Consider the following 15,581-nt stretch of genomic DNA (forward strand, 5'->3'; position numbering starts at 1 on the left):
GAATTTTCTAAGTGTTTTTTTTTAACTTCAAAGTGATTTTGGTGAAAAATTTTGATATGGACATCGACAATCAAGGTATGAATGGTATTCTAAAAAAAAATTATATATATATGCAACTCTATTTTTTCATACGGAGGAATTGAAGTTCACACTTAAAAAATTTGCACTTTTTTCGTTGTTTTTTTTTAACATTAGTGTTTTTAAAATACCGCAACACTTCACAACATTGCCTATATATTATTGAACTGCTGGATATGTAGAACAAACTTGCATTTCAGAAGTTTGCAAAATATTGCACCCCGAAAATAAAGACCCCTTGAAAAAAAAACTCCTCAAAAGCGACCCTTACTTATAGATTTTTATAAACATTATGTTATTGAGAAAATTTCTCCAGGGATACCTTTAAGGCCCCAACCCATAGAATCCGTTGCGTCCGTTCCGTCAATCCATCCGTTGAAGTTGAAGGATGGGACAGAAAGGGGTGACCCATAGAATACGTCGTATGACGAATTGCTTTTTGACAGCTCACTTCAAATTCCAAGGTGTGTTCGATATTTTATCGCTGAATGTGCACTAAGGAAGTTCTGATGCAAGAAATTTTTAACTATTATTGTTGTTCTTTTTTTTAATAAAATAAAAACGACTAGATTTCCTGTAGGTACTTGCTCTTCAGGTAAAAACAATTTTTTATAACAAATTATGAGTTGTAGGTATGACTTTGGCATAGTAAAATTGAACTCAACAACAGAATGTGAGCATTTAATTGATATAATATATTAGATATATCATTAAATGTTACTTTTATTACATTTTCTACACAAATATACAATTAAAGTTCACAATTCATAAAATCGGAGAAGAACACAGTTCTTAGTTCTGAAAATCCCCGGTGTGCACTCAGAAACAGAAAATCGAACTGATCTATTGTTGACAACCAATGTTAAAGGATACGACGGATGAAAAAGTAGAAAGTTGGGCTACTTCTTCCGTCGAATCCGTCCGTCTCCGTCCGATCCGTCGCTTATGGGTCGCTTCCCATAAAAACGTGTGTATTTTATCGAGCTGTCAGTCAAAAACTTCGAAGCAACGGACGCAACGGATTCTATGGGTCGGGCCCTTTAAAAATATGTAAAAAAAAATAGTGTCCCAAATTTCAAAAGAATAGGCGCATTAGTTTTGAAGTTATGAGGGGCACCGGCTTTGAAAACATTAGTTGTGGGGAGAACGATTTAAAGTTTTGAACTCTGGACTAAAACGTTCGTAAGCGAAGTATTAAAATATCCATAACTTGGTCAATTTGGCTCCAATAGACCTACAATTTGAACACAATATTCTTGAGATATAAAAAAATTTTAGGTAATGCAAATAAAAAAAAAAAAAAAAACAAAACTGGGTTTCCCGGGGAAAAAGTATTTTTCAGTTTTTTTTTTTTTTGTTATTCTTTTAGAACTTTAATATTTATTAGAATGAAGATTTAAGTATTTGACTTAAAACTACTAGGTCATCAAATAATGGTATAAATATGTCCATGATATTGCAAAATTTTATACAAAATCAATTAAAAAACGTAAACATTTTTTTTCTAAATTTTATCTACTCAATTTCTCAAGAACTATTTAATGAAACAAATTAAGTCTTTAATATAGCACAGGATTGTACATGATGCATTTTATGATTTTTTATATTTTTTTTCTCCCGGCTAATCAGGAGGTAAGTAGGTAAGCACTTAAGTGGCTTTTACTGTAACAAGAAAATGAAAATTTTTACTTCCGAATAACTTTTTTGTCATTTGGTACCTATTTGATGTGGAAAATGTGCCAAAATATTTTTGGCCAGGTTTTAGACCAAAATTCCGCACTGTGCGTCGTTAAAATTCGTTGCTTGTCAGTCAGTCGTCATTTTATTTCTAACTGTTATTTTTGATTTTTGTTGCCAATCCGTCCCTTGTGCCCCCCCCAGAAAAAAATCCTGGATCCGCCCCTGGACCAGTGTAATCTAAAGACTATTATCTTTGGAAACTCAGATTCAAAATGTTATCACACACTGAAAAAATGTATATCTGCAAGATAATTTTGTTGTTTGAAAGAATACAAAAATTCAAAGTTTTCAGACATAAAAATGAGTTTTAGCCAGTTGTTCCCGTTTTATGTTTAAAATAATTTCAAATATCTGTGAAGTGTCTTGTATCCATGACTCTTCTTAATATTCTAAGAACATGAAAAAAAAAAAAAAATACTCTTCGATAAAAAAAGTTTAAAATATATCTTAGAAGAAAACAAGTTTTCATCAGCTCTCATCCCTATTAAGCGATGAAAGCCATTCGAATTCATACCTACTTCATAAAACTTTGTGAAAGATTTATTGACTTTCTCCCCTCTTACGAGTATAATATTCCTCATGATCTATAAAATGGAATTTCAACTACAACAAAGTTGACATGAAATTCCAACATAAATTCGATTTAATTGTGAACTTCATTCGGGCTAGTCCAAAAAAGACTCATTTCCCTGCTACCTCCCATTTTTTTTTATTTTTTCTTATAAGATGGCAAGTGCGTTTTCCACGAATCCCCCTGGGTAAAACTCACTACCGAGAAACTGTGGGAAAATTCTCAAAAAGTCTCAGCATTGCAATGAAAAATTCTAGGACTGAATAATGACACAACAAGAAAAAAAAAAAAACAAAGTCGCTCCACATAGCTGCTGAGATCAATCAACGTTGAAAACTGCCTTTTCTTACTTCGCTGTTCTTGGTGTCATCTGCATGGGTGCGACGATGACTACGAAGCGGTGGTGAAGAGCGTGTGCGAGTACTGAAGATCTTACGAAAGAATCCGCGTTTTCGAATGAAAAGATCCTCATCGTCATCGAATGCTGCCCCTCTGTGAGCAGATGTCTCTTGCACCCTGTGTCATGTTGTAGGAGATGTGTTTAATGAGCATAACTGTCGCTAGAGAAGCCACATAAAATATATCGAAAACTGTGCATTACTACCGATCCTGCGGCTTAATTAGGAACTCATCATGGTATCATATTGCCTTAGGGATAATGGATTAGTTTTTGGTTTAACTTAATAACGCTGAATGCAAGTCTCCCATGACAGGTAAGATGGCAGGGCGTTTATTGTTTGACAGATCTAGTAAGAAAACTATGTTTGGAATCCCTGATTTAAGAAGAAAAGTGAAAAAAAAAAAAACAATTTAACTGCATTTAATTTACTGTAAGGGCCATGTTATGGGACTGACAAAAAAAGGTTTTAAATCCCTGTTTTGTGCTGAAAACTAGTTGGCATATTTGCTCAGAAATAGCCCTGAATGCTCAAAAAGACTCGAAGGAGACGGATATCCCATTTTTTATTGTTTAAAGCTTTACTGTTTTGAAAATTTTGATTGTGAACTAAACCTCATTAACTTTAGAGCAAGAACGTGCAACGTAGTTGTTCATTTAAGTTTTTTTTTTTACAACATGTGTTGGAAAAATAAAAACGAAAAAAAACACACATTTTACGTTATATAAACAAACATTTTTATTGAGTTACAAAGAAATAAAAATGAAAATCATTTGACTTGGGTGGTTTTTTGTTGCCCAACTATAAGTCGCAGTGTTTACTTTAGAGCGATCGTTTGCCTTTGTGTAGGTCAGACCATCAGACAGAGGTTTTGTTTGCTTTATTCAACTTTCAATTTCATTTTGAAAATTTTTTAAAATAGATAGGTTTTTTTTTTTAAGTAAAATTATTTTGAAAAGAATAAAATGTTTAAAAAAGAAGTGTATATGCCGAAGTTTATGTACATAATATTTCTCATAATATTTTTCTGATGAATGAGAAATCCTGTGACGTCATATCAATCATTCAAACTTAGGTAAACGAAAAAAAGCTCATGATATTTTTAGCCAAAACTTGTCTCTCTGTGTTTGTTGAAAATGTTGCTGAAAGATTTTTACTTGCGATATACAGGGTGTCCCAAAAGTTAACGTCGAAACGAAAACGGTAGATAGGGTAGGTGGTGACAGTTATCAGAAAAATATTTTAAAAAATCGCAGCCATATATTTTGTGAGTTATGGGCATTTGAAAAAAGTCGAAAAAATGGTCACCCTGTGACGGTTTTTCATGTGCCGTGACTACAAATCTAAAGTTTTCTCATTTTTTTCTTTTGTTACGGAACCTTGAATAACCCTGCTTTCAAATGCATTCAAAAATTTTAACTCAGCTGCATCAGTTTTAAAGCAAAAATTACTTTTTTGCCCAACTAAGTACTAAAAAATTTTACATGACTGTAATTCAATGAACCGTAGTGTAAAAGAAATGCACTACGATGTTTCTGCAAGTTACCTTAAAAGTTGGTGTGTTCAATTCTCTTTTCAAAATGGTATAACATTGTTGAGAATATTCCATAAATAACGGAGATAAAATTTATTTTCTTAAGAAATCCGACTTTTTATTAGGTAATTTTTCCATATTTTTTAAGTTTTGTACCCTTTCAGAACCTTTCACATAGTGGAGTAACTAAAGCTCAAAAATTGGCAATATTAGGGAACCCGGCCTAACAGCTTAGATTTTGATGATCTTTTTTTTCAAACGTCGGTAATTAAAAATACTTTAAAGTCTATAGATTAAAAATTGCCGGTGTTGCCGTTTTGATTTTTTAAATTTAATTGAAGATTTTTTTTAACAAAAACAAATTTTTTTCAAAAATTTTTCTTAAAATTCATAAATTAATTGATGCCAAAAGATTGTCTAGGAAATTCAAGGAAAAAAAATGTATGGGAGTGAGGGACAATCTTCCATAGTTCCAGCGATAGATGCAATTTTCTTATTAATTGACTTCAAACACAAAAAAAAATATTTGAACACAACGGCAACACCTACAATATTCAAATATACATTTTTTAAAAGCTAGAAGCTTAGTCATATATGTAAAATTAAAATGAAGTTAATTAAATGAACGGCTTTTGAAAGAATGGTAATTGAACTCAGATTTTTGAAAAAAAAAAATTATTGAAAAAATTTTAACATGTCGTTTTTTAAACTTGGTCGTAATGTAAAATGCATTTATTTTCAAATTTTTTGGCCGCATTTATTATGATTTTAAATTATAAAAGGAAATGTCAATATGTATTACGGTTTATGAAAAAAATTAAAAAGTATTTCATTTTCGAAGAACTTTTTTTAATAAAAGTTTTGAAAAAAAATGTAACTTATTTTTTTTTTTTAAGTTCAACATCTAAACATAAAATTATTTTTTATTCATTTAATAACCCTTACTGTTGAAAGTTAAATAGAAAAAATTTAAAGTTCCTATTTACCACAGTATTTGAGAAAATTAATTATTTCAATGCAAAAATTCAGTTTTAATAAAAAAAAACCATTGAAATTGAAGTAATTTTTCATTTTTTTTTTTCAAAAGTGTGATATATTTTACCTTTTTTGCTTCGAAATTCAACTGATAATATTTATGGCCAAACATTTTTTTTAAATAAATTCATATTTTATTAGAAAAAGTTTGGAAAAAAGTAATTTTAAATTTTTCTAATAACATTTTTTTTTTTTAATTCTGAGTTTGAGGACCATTTTTTCAAAAAGTCTTGATTAAATTTAGTGGATTTAAATTTAAGAGATAAGAATGAGCTTCTGGCTTTTTAAAAATGTATTTTAAAGTATTGTAGGTGTTGCCGTTGTTTTCAAAATATTTTTTTTGTGTTTGAGGTCAGAATGTTAGAAAATTGCATTTATCGCTTAAACGATTTAAGATTGTCCCTTACTGCCTTTTATATATTTTCCTTAAATTACCTAGAGAATCTTTTGCTATCATTTGTTTTATGAAATTTAAGCAAAAAAAAATGGTTCTGTTAAAAAGAAATTAATTTTAATTTTAAAAAACAATACGGCAACACCGGCAATTTTTAATCTATAGACTTTAAAGTATTTTTAATTACCTACGTTTGAAAAAAAAATCGTCAAAATCAGAGCTGTTCGGCCGGGTTCCCTAATAATTTGGTTTAGTTACTCTACTAACAATACAAAAACTTAAATAATATGGAAAAATTACCTAATAGAAAAGTCGGATTTCTTAAGAAAATAAATTTTATCTCGGTTATTTATGGAATATTCTCAACAATGTTATACCATTTTGAAAAGAGAATTGAACACACCAACTTTTAAGGTAACTTGCCGAAACATCGTAGTGCATTTCTTTTACACTACGGTTCATTGAATTAGAGTCATGTAAAATTTTTTAGTACTTAGTTGGGCAAAAAAGTAATTTTCGCTTTAAAACTTATGCAACTTATGTAAACATTTTTGAATGCATTTGGGAGCAGGGTTATTCAAGGTACCGTAGCAAAAAAAAAAAAATGAGAAAACTTAAGATTTGTAGTCACGGCACATGAAAAACTTTCACGGGGCGACCATTTTTTCGATTTTTTTTCAAATGCCCATAACTCACAAAATATATGGCTGCGATTTTTTTTTATTATTTTTCGGATTACACCTACCACCTACCCTATCTACCGTTTTCGTTTCGATGTTAACTTTTGGGACACCCTGTATAGGTGCTATAGGGCAAGTTTAAGATTAGAAAAAAAAAATCGAACTCGGCATATCAACTAGGTAGGAAATTACTATGATAAAGAATGCAAAAAAGTGGGTCTCACAATTCTTTCTGTGTGTCTGTGTGTCCGTCTGTCTATCTGTCTCTATCTCAAGCTACAGCCTAAAACACTGAAGCGATTTGCTTCAAACTTGTGATATGGTCGGAAGAATCAAGATTATAACTAAAATTAACTCCTAGCTCAGAAAACGCTGTAATGTGTGTTGGGATAATTTATATTCATACAAACTAAAAAAACTTTTTGAAAAATGTATTGTCTGACATTTTATACAACTAAGCTGTTCTTACTACATCATATAGCAAAATTATGTATGTCCTCTTGTCTCCGATCATTGACCGATTCAATACTTTTATAAACCATGTCATCTGCAAAAATCATCATTTATAGCTAAAAAATAAAAAGAAGAGGTCCTAAACGATTTCCTTGCGGAATACCTGATTTTGCGATGAATGATTTTGAGACAGCGTCTATGAATTTCTTTCGATTAGATCTATTTTCAAGATATGAAGAAATCCAATTTACGAAGCCCAAAGGAAAACTTAAAGTTTTGAATTTAAATTTGATAATATCATGGGAGAGTTGATCAAAAGCTTTAGAGTAGTCTTTACAGATACAGTCAAGTTTATGTCCACATTCTAACGTATTTGAACACTTATGTAAAAAAATAAGCAAATTTGTAACAGTCGATAATTTTGGCTAAAGCCATGTTGATTGCATATAATTCTCTTACAGTGGAAAGCCAAGCTATCCCAAAACTTGCTAGTTTTCAAGTTATAAACCATTTTATCATTTTGTAAAATGTTCTCCTGAATTTTCTCATAGAATGTATTTATTAAGAAAAAAATTTCGCTCACCACGCATTTAACAGAAGTTTTTCGAAGCTGCTTTTTTATATATATTATGTATCCTAATGACATCCCAAAAAATCGGAACAGTGCGGTGCGATCTAATATGTGTTCATGGAATGGTCTAAACCTCTAATATATAAATATTACTTCAAACAAAAGACGCTCTTTATAATTGGCTCGATAAATTTTAACCTGATAAAGCAAATGTTACAATTATCTTGCAAGCATCACTCTTCCCTTATTCCTTCCAATAAAAACCCAATTTGATCTGTCAAAACTTATCTTCCCTCCCCAAACAAATAATACAAAAAAAAAAAAAAAACACCTTTTAATATCATTTGTATCAATATAGCATCTCCAACACCATATCGTCTCCCCTTTTTCGATAAAACTCACACGTCTAATGGTAATCAAAAGTGTGGAAACTGAAAAATCGACTGTCAACACGACAAGTTATTAAATAATTTCTAAGATATTTTGGATTCCTCCCTTCCAGAGACTAATAAACGGAACATCCCAGCCATCACCTATCTTCTATCTCCTGAATTGCGTACATTGTGGTTTTTGGTATATAGAATTAATTTCTATGAGACTTATGATGATAAATGAAGGAAAAACCTTGAGACTAAAAGAAAGTGGAGAAAAGTAAAGCAATTAAAAATGGCATAAATCAAAAAAATGTACAGAATATCCCACTTAAAGAAAGTATCTTATAGAACGATTAAAGGGGTTCCGTTCTGTTTTGGATTGTCTCGAGATGATGTGTCTCGAAATGGAGATGTATACCTACTTTTGTTAATTTTTTTTTTTGTTTAGTTTTAAAGGATCCTTTTGTCTAGATATTTTCGAGTGCATGGGACACGATGCAGTTTAAAAATAGCTCCTAAATTGTACATAGAAGATTGAATACTCGACTCGTATATTAAATTTCAAAAAGAAATAAAAGAAGGATAGCTCCCATAGAGGATGTGTTTAGAGAGGAAAACAGACAGTTCTTTCTCGACATCAATTTGACTGACATATTCGAAATGGACTTTTGGACAAACGTTCGAGACCAAACGAAAGATTTATTATTTTAATTTAATATTTTTTTTTCTTATAGTTTTGTGTCTTTGTTTATTTTTCTTTGTTTTTCTTTGGCTTTTTGAAAACAACGGTCGGGAGGAAAACCTACATCGCTCGAAGCGTTATTATTTGTCTATTTGCGCGTCTAAATTTAGAATGTTCTCATCGACTTGGTCCGCCGACGACGACGCTCGATTGGAAGAGACAAGTCGGCGAAATTGCTTTCTTGAAAATTTGCAAAAAAGAAGTCTCATCGACAACTACGGGGCGTTTGTCGGCATCAGCCAGCGTGTTCTGAGTCAATGGACAAAAGACAACATGTGTTTTGAGTTTTGTTGCGGGGAGGCTGCAGGGGACGATAATGTATGTTGTAAGCGCCTTGGAACGATGACAACAACCAACGACGACGAGGATGCAACGTCGTTGTGTCTTCTGGCTGATATTGGCCATTAAAATGTTCTAATTTCACACGAAAGGGAATGGGAGAGAGGATGTTGAAATTTGTGTTGCAGGTTGTTGTATTTTATGGACTTTATGGAATTTTTGAAATTGCAAAGCAAAAAAAGAAAAACAAGGAAAGGAAGGAGACATTTATTTGGAATAAATCTTTGAGATGACAAAATAATTATTATTGCAGAGATTCTTATGGAATAGTTATAGAAATGCGGATGTAGTTTTCGTCATATCTAAGCCTTTAAAATACAATGTAAATAAATTTTGTTTAATTACTAAAATTATGAAAGATTTGAGACAAATTAAGAATGTTTCTCTATTGAAAAAGATAACACTGAACCAAAGTGGTATTGTTGACAATTTGTTATAATACGTCTATTTAAGTATCGGACTCAAAATTCACTGGCAGATTTTAAGGTAAAAAAAATTGACAACATACAAACATTAAACACTCCAAATTCTAAGATAACTTACAGAAGTTTCGTTTCTGATAACTGTCACCGACTACCCTATCACTCGTTTTCATTTCGAAGTTGACTTTTGGGACACCCGTTTTCATTTCGAAATTGACTTTTGGGATACCATGTATATCATCAGCGCGTTTTAGTTTGGCATAAGTTTTTCCTTGCATTAGTGTTTATGACTAGACTATGTAATACATACATTAGGGTGGGTCAAAAAATCGAAATTTTTTTTTTTTTTGATTTTGCACTCCGAAAAACCGATTGCTAGACTCCTCTATATATATATACACCAAATATGAGCTCTTTATATTAATGGGAAGATCCTCCGCTTCGCAATTTTCCATTTTTACATCAAGCTTCTACTACCTAAAAAAAAATCATTTTTTTATAAATCGACTTTTTTGCAAATTTCTTTACATATTCATGTAGGAAATTTAACGCTCTACAAAAAAGGCCTCATACATTTTTTTCGTTCATCTAACCGTTTAATAGATATTTGAGGTCCAAAAATCATTAAAAATTCGTTTTTTGATCTTAATTTTGTAACAAATTGAAAAATTATAATAATCAAACGTGCAAGACATATTCTTGTAGGAAATAGATTGTTCCACAAAAAAGGTCTTGTTAACTTTTTTTATTAACCTAATCATTCTAAAGATATTCGAGGTCAAAGTTAAAAGATAATATGGAAACATTTTTTACTTTTCAAAATTCTTCTAATTCACTGAAAATTGATTATTTTCAAATAAGCAAGAGATAGGGGCTTAAACTTTCTATAAAGAAGTCCTTGGCATCAAATTAATTGCTTTAACCGTTTAGAAGATATTCGTATCCAAACCAATGGCCTGATTCCAATAGTTTTGTTATGACTCGTATGCATTGCGATTTGGATACCATTATCTTCTAAACGGTTAAAGCAATCAATTTGATGCAAAGGAATTTTTTATAGAACGTTTAAGCCATTACAAAAATAAATTTGAAAATAATGAATTTTCAGTGAATTAGAAAATTTTTAAAAGTAAAAAATGTTTTTATAATTTCATTTAACTTTGACCTCGAATATCTTTGGAATGTGGAGAAATCTGTTTCCTACATGAATATGTCTTTCGCATTTGATTATTATAATTTTTCAATTTTTTACAAAATTAAGAACAAAAAACGAATTTTTAAAGTTTTTCTCGATTTTTGGATCCCAAATATCTATTAAACGGTTAGATAAACGAAAATAGTGTATGAGGCTGAGGCCTTTTTTGTAGAGCGTTCAATTTCCTACATGAATATGTAAAGAAATTTGCAATAAAGTCGATTTATAAAAAAATGATTTTTTTTTTTAAGTAGAAGCTTGATGTAAAAATGGAAAATTGAGAACCGGAGGACCTTCCCATTAATATAAAAAGCTCATACTTGTTGTGTACATTCTAGAGGTCTCTAGCAATCTATTTTTCGGAGTGCTACCCTAATGTATAAAACAAACCACTAATAAGTGAAAGACACTGGTTTCCCTGCGAAACGGAAATCATTTTTACTTAGTAGATGTATAATAGACACTAGTTGTATTTATCAGGACTTTTTTTTGGGAAAATTGAAGATTTGACTTTGGAATTGTTGCTGCAAAATGTCTTAAATATTTGTTGTTGTAATGTTTTTCTTATTTTAAAAGCAGTTGTGAGTTAAAGTGACAAGATGACTAATTTGGTTCGTATCAACGTTGCCATGTCCTGAGTTAGTTCGATAGCCCAATTTAAGAAAACTAGGTCCCGAAAAAGTAGCCCAATCTTCTTCTTCCTTTTTCTCGGCGCTGTTATGATCTCGATGTCGAGGGGATCATAACTATCCCACGTAACTGCTTCACACTAGTGATCCGCCTGTGGGGTTCGCCGGGTTGACCTCAGAAATCGGCGGCAAGCCTCCCGGTTTTGTATTGTTCCATTTCTAAGGCCAACTGAATGCTGGTGGTTTTGCATTTGCTTGTACCAGGAGTTTTTAGGCCTACCTTTCTTTCTATTTCGTGTTGGAACGTTGTATGATATTGCTTTTTTGACGGGGTTTTCAGGATCTCTCCTTTGAACATGGAAATACCAACTGAGTTAACATGAAGGCTTCCTCGGATCTTCGTACTTCTAATTCTATCAAGCTTTGTTACTCCTGCTGTCATACGAAAAAGTAGCCCAATATAAATTAAAAAAAAAAACTGAGAACTTTAATTACAATTTATTATAAAAATTACGAGTAATAAAAATAATCTCACTTATAGCCTTATAAAAATAAGAGAGTTAGTTAAACATAAATTGGTACCAGATTTTAACATTAAGTTCACTCTTCTACAATTTAAACTACCCAAACAAAATTTACCATTTACAAATTAATACAAAATACTTTTGCAAAACTATTTATTAATTTTGCAAAAAGTGAACATAATAAGAAAAAAAACTATACCTTATTTACCTATTTTATTAAGTTTGGTTTCGTGGTTTAAACCACTTGATTGATTAACTCAAATTGCTTTCATTTCAAGATTCAAAGATAAATAGGTAGTTGTGTTAAAAAAAATATAATAAATGAGTCAAAACATTAGATAATAATGTAAGTAATTTATCGCAACAGATTCAGATTCGTAATGGTTGCTTGTCACACCCGTAACATTGTTTAAACAAATAATTTTGGGAGTTTTGTTTTGCTTAGTAAGTAAGGGGTGCAGAAGATCATTTTTCAAATGCCTACACATTAGTGTGGTTCAAAAAATATTTTTTTTCGATTTTCGGCCGGGCCACCCCCTTGATTTGTTCCACTTATCTATAACATTAACGTTGTGAAATTTCAATTCGCTATCTTAACCGCAAGAGGGTGCTAGCAACAGTTCAATTTTTAGGTTTTGTAGCTAGGTAATCTTGAATTAAAATAAAAATTTTTTTTTGAAAAGCAAATATTTTATTTCAGTTTAACTTGTCTTTATGAAACATATAAAATATTTTTTTTTCGAAAAAAAAGTGAGCAATAATTAATAATAATAAATAAAAAGCAGAATGTGCAAAAATAAATGTATGTGTACTACCTGTTGACGAAATTATTATTTCGATATTTTTCTTAGAATATACAACAACCACAACTTTCAAGCAGTTCTTAACTTTAAATAAAAAAAAAATATTTTTTTTTACTTTTTTCCATAAAAATACAATTTTTCAATATCGATCTGCACCCCCTATTAAAGGTATGAAGCTGAAAATTTAACAGTATGATGCCAATGAGATGTGGAAACAAACCTGGGGGTGACTCAACGTTTATTTGAAAACTTTATTTTTCCCATACAAGCGTGGACCACCTTACTACACATGTGTCCTACATTCCCCGCCACGAACAAAAACCTGGGATCCTGAGGTGAATCTAGTTTAAAAAAATTTACTAAACAATTTTCTCATTTTCGAGTTATTGCGATTTTTATGTTTTTGGACTAAGTTTTCCTTAAAAGAACCTATCTTTGCCAAATTGCAAACAATTTTAAAATTTGTTAAGAAAAATATGATTTTGTGTAGCATTTTCCGTATATGAAAGACTTATATATTACTTCAATTCAATAAGGTAGGTATGTATGTAAAGATAAAGGAATATATTAATTTTAAATATACAAAAAAATATTAATTTCTTGTTTTAAGATTGAAAACACCTAAATTAAGTTTAAACTATAAGCAGAAAAATTAATGTAACACAAATATTTATATACCTTTGTACATATTAAAACTCGAATTTATCAAAGTTGATGGCGTATCATTTTTGTGATTCTGCTTTTGATAAAATTCAAAAACCTATAAGTAATTTTCAAGGATCCATACATATCAAATTTAACTCAAAGTTTAGCATGTGGACATTGACCACACACAAGGATACGTGCCTCTTCACTTTTCACACTTTTTATAATCAGATTGGGATCCGTAAAATTACAAATCTTACAAACTTAGCGCCTCAAATGACTGATCCTTTTTGTCAACAATAAAGGCAACAACAAAATTCAACAAAAATAAAAAAAAAAAAAAACAAAAAAAGAAGGCGCTATAGGATTTTCAATAACAATTCACACTATCAGCATTGCTATAACAATTCCTTAGAAATACCTACTAGCATATATAAAATTAGCATTCAGGTCGTTTTTTTCTTTCTCAAACTATTGTCTTTTAAAAGGAATTTCAGAAAAATGGGTTTTAAAACGGACTGGGCGACTCACGCTGAAAAACACTCATATGGAACATAATTTTTTTCCCACATGTGTTGTCGATTGTTTTCACCAATCCTCCTTAGCTAGATTGTTGTTTTTACAGAGTCATAAAACTCCGACTATTCATAAAAAAAAAGTTCCATTGTAATCAGAATTCTATGCCAGTGAGCGGTACCTATATCTACATATATTCGCACGTGTTGGAAACAGAATGGATGCAAAATCATGTTCAAGGATAATGAATAGCGCCAGACGAAAATAACGCCACTCCATAGGAGTCTATATCTGCTGCGCAACTAAACTAAAGCAGCAATGTCAAGATTTTTGGCTCCTGATCTGATAGACACTGTCGATAAAAAAAAAATCATCTGCTGACTAAATAGAACCTTTTGCTTTTATTTTGGTAGAATAAAATTCGAACATGTTCTCCTTAATTAACAAGCACCCATAACTCCGCCAAAAGTTTGGACATCTGCTCAGGGTCAGTGTAGGTATTTCTGCCTTAAAAATATTTTGGAAGGAATAGTACCTACTTATAGTTCACATCACTTTTAGTTCAAAAATCAAGGAACATGGATATAATCCAACCAGGGTCATCTTGATCTCATAGAAAAGTTATTGTGTCATTGCAAGGAAACACTTGATAGAAAAAAAAAAAATCCACCCTATATCCAAAGTATTTCACCATCATAAGCATAAAATAATCGGCAGCTCTTCCGATGCTCATAATAATTTATCTCGTAATTGTTCTAAATACTATCAACTTACTTGCTATAACTCTTCAAGTACCAAGACCTAAGAAGTGGAGCAGCTATCGTTGATGAAGATGAGGAGCACGACGCGACTACCGGCCTCAATCGTGCGCCTTCCGTTCCGATTCGAATTCCGAGTTGCTGGGCGCGTTTGTGTTGAAATTCAATATACTATCTGTTTTGAATTAGTGACGCCATGTTCCCAAGTCTTGAATCTGACAGAGAACACCATTTGCGCGCACTGTCAAAGTCAGTGTGTAGCTGTTGTTGTTTTTATTTTGTTTTCTTTGTAAATTTTAGAACGTTTCTTATTCAAAAACCAACAACAACAACAAAAAATTTAATTTGCTTCGCGCAAAATGGTTGGATACGCCGGATGATATGATGTGACAATAAAATGAAATTCTAGCTGTGCGGGTGGGGTGATGCCTGATGATACGTCCTAAAGTTTCAGATTCTGTGGGATAAGATGGGATGCTCAATAAAGTGATGAAAGATGAAAAGAAATATTAACTCGGCTAGTCGCCATCTTCATCTTTTTTGTTTGCATTGCAAACAATTTGGTTTTCTACGTTGCCTCTTTTTAAGTTATTCTTTGTTTTTCATTTTTTTTTTCATTTATTTCATTATATTATATTCTGTGGTGCGAAAATACGATTCGTAAAATTCTCAAATAAATATTTTCTTAGATAGATACATATTATAGTTATTATACACATTAGAGTGCTTCGAATAATTTCATTTTTTTTTTTCAGATCTCACCCGTCACCCCTTAAAGTTTAAGTGATTGACAAGAAATGAACCCTCCTGAAAACTAGGCGCTTTAGATAAATTCTAAAGGGTCATTATTTTTATTTTTAGTTTCCTATGCATTTTACATAGGAATATATTCGTTTTTTTTTTTTTTCATTCAAACTGAAATTACACCAACTAATTTTCATTTCTTGAAAATAACTGACCACATAATCAGAAAGTTAGCTTTTCAAACTTTAAACATTTCTGCAGCAAAGTCCGATTATATTAGTATAAGTATAGGATAGTATGGAAAATAGAAACAAGCTGCCAAAATGGCGGATCCAAGCGTTTTAATAGAATTATTTCTTTTCCATAACAACACCTACTCATATAAGTTAGAAATTTAAAAATTGTTATCAAAAAGGTGTTTAATCCTCAGCTTAGG

The sequence above is a fragment of the Episyrphus balteatus genome, chromosome 4 (genome assembly GCF_945859705.1).
Source record: "Episyrphus balteatus chromosome 4, idEpiBalt1.1, whole genome shotgun sequence".
Taxonomy (NCBI): domain Eukaryota; kingdom Metazoa; phylum Arthropoda; class Insecta; order Diptera; family Syrphidae; genus Episyrphus; species Episyrphus balteatus.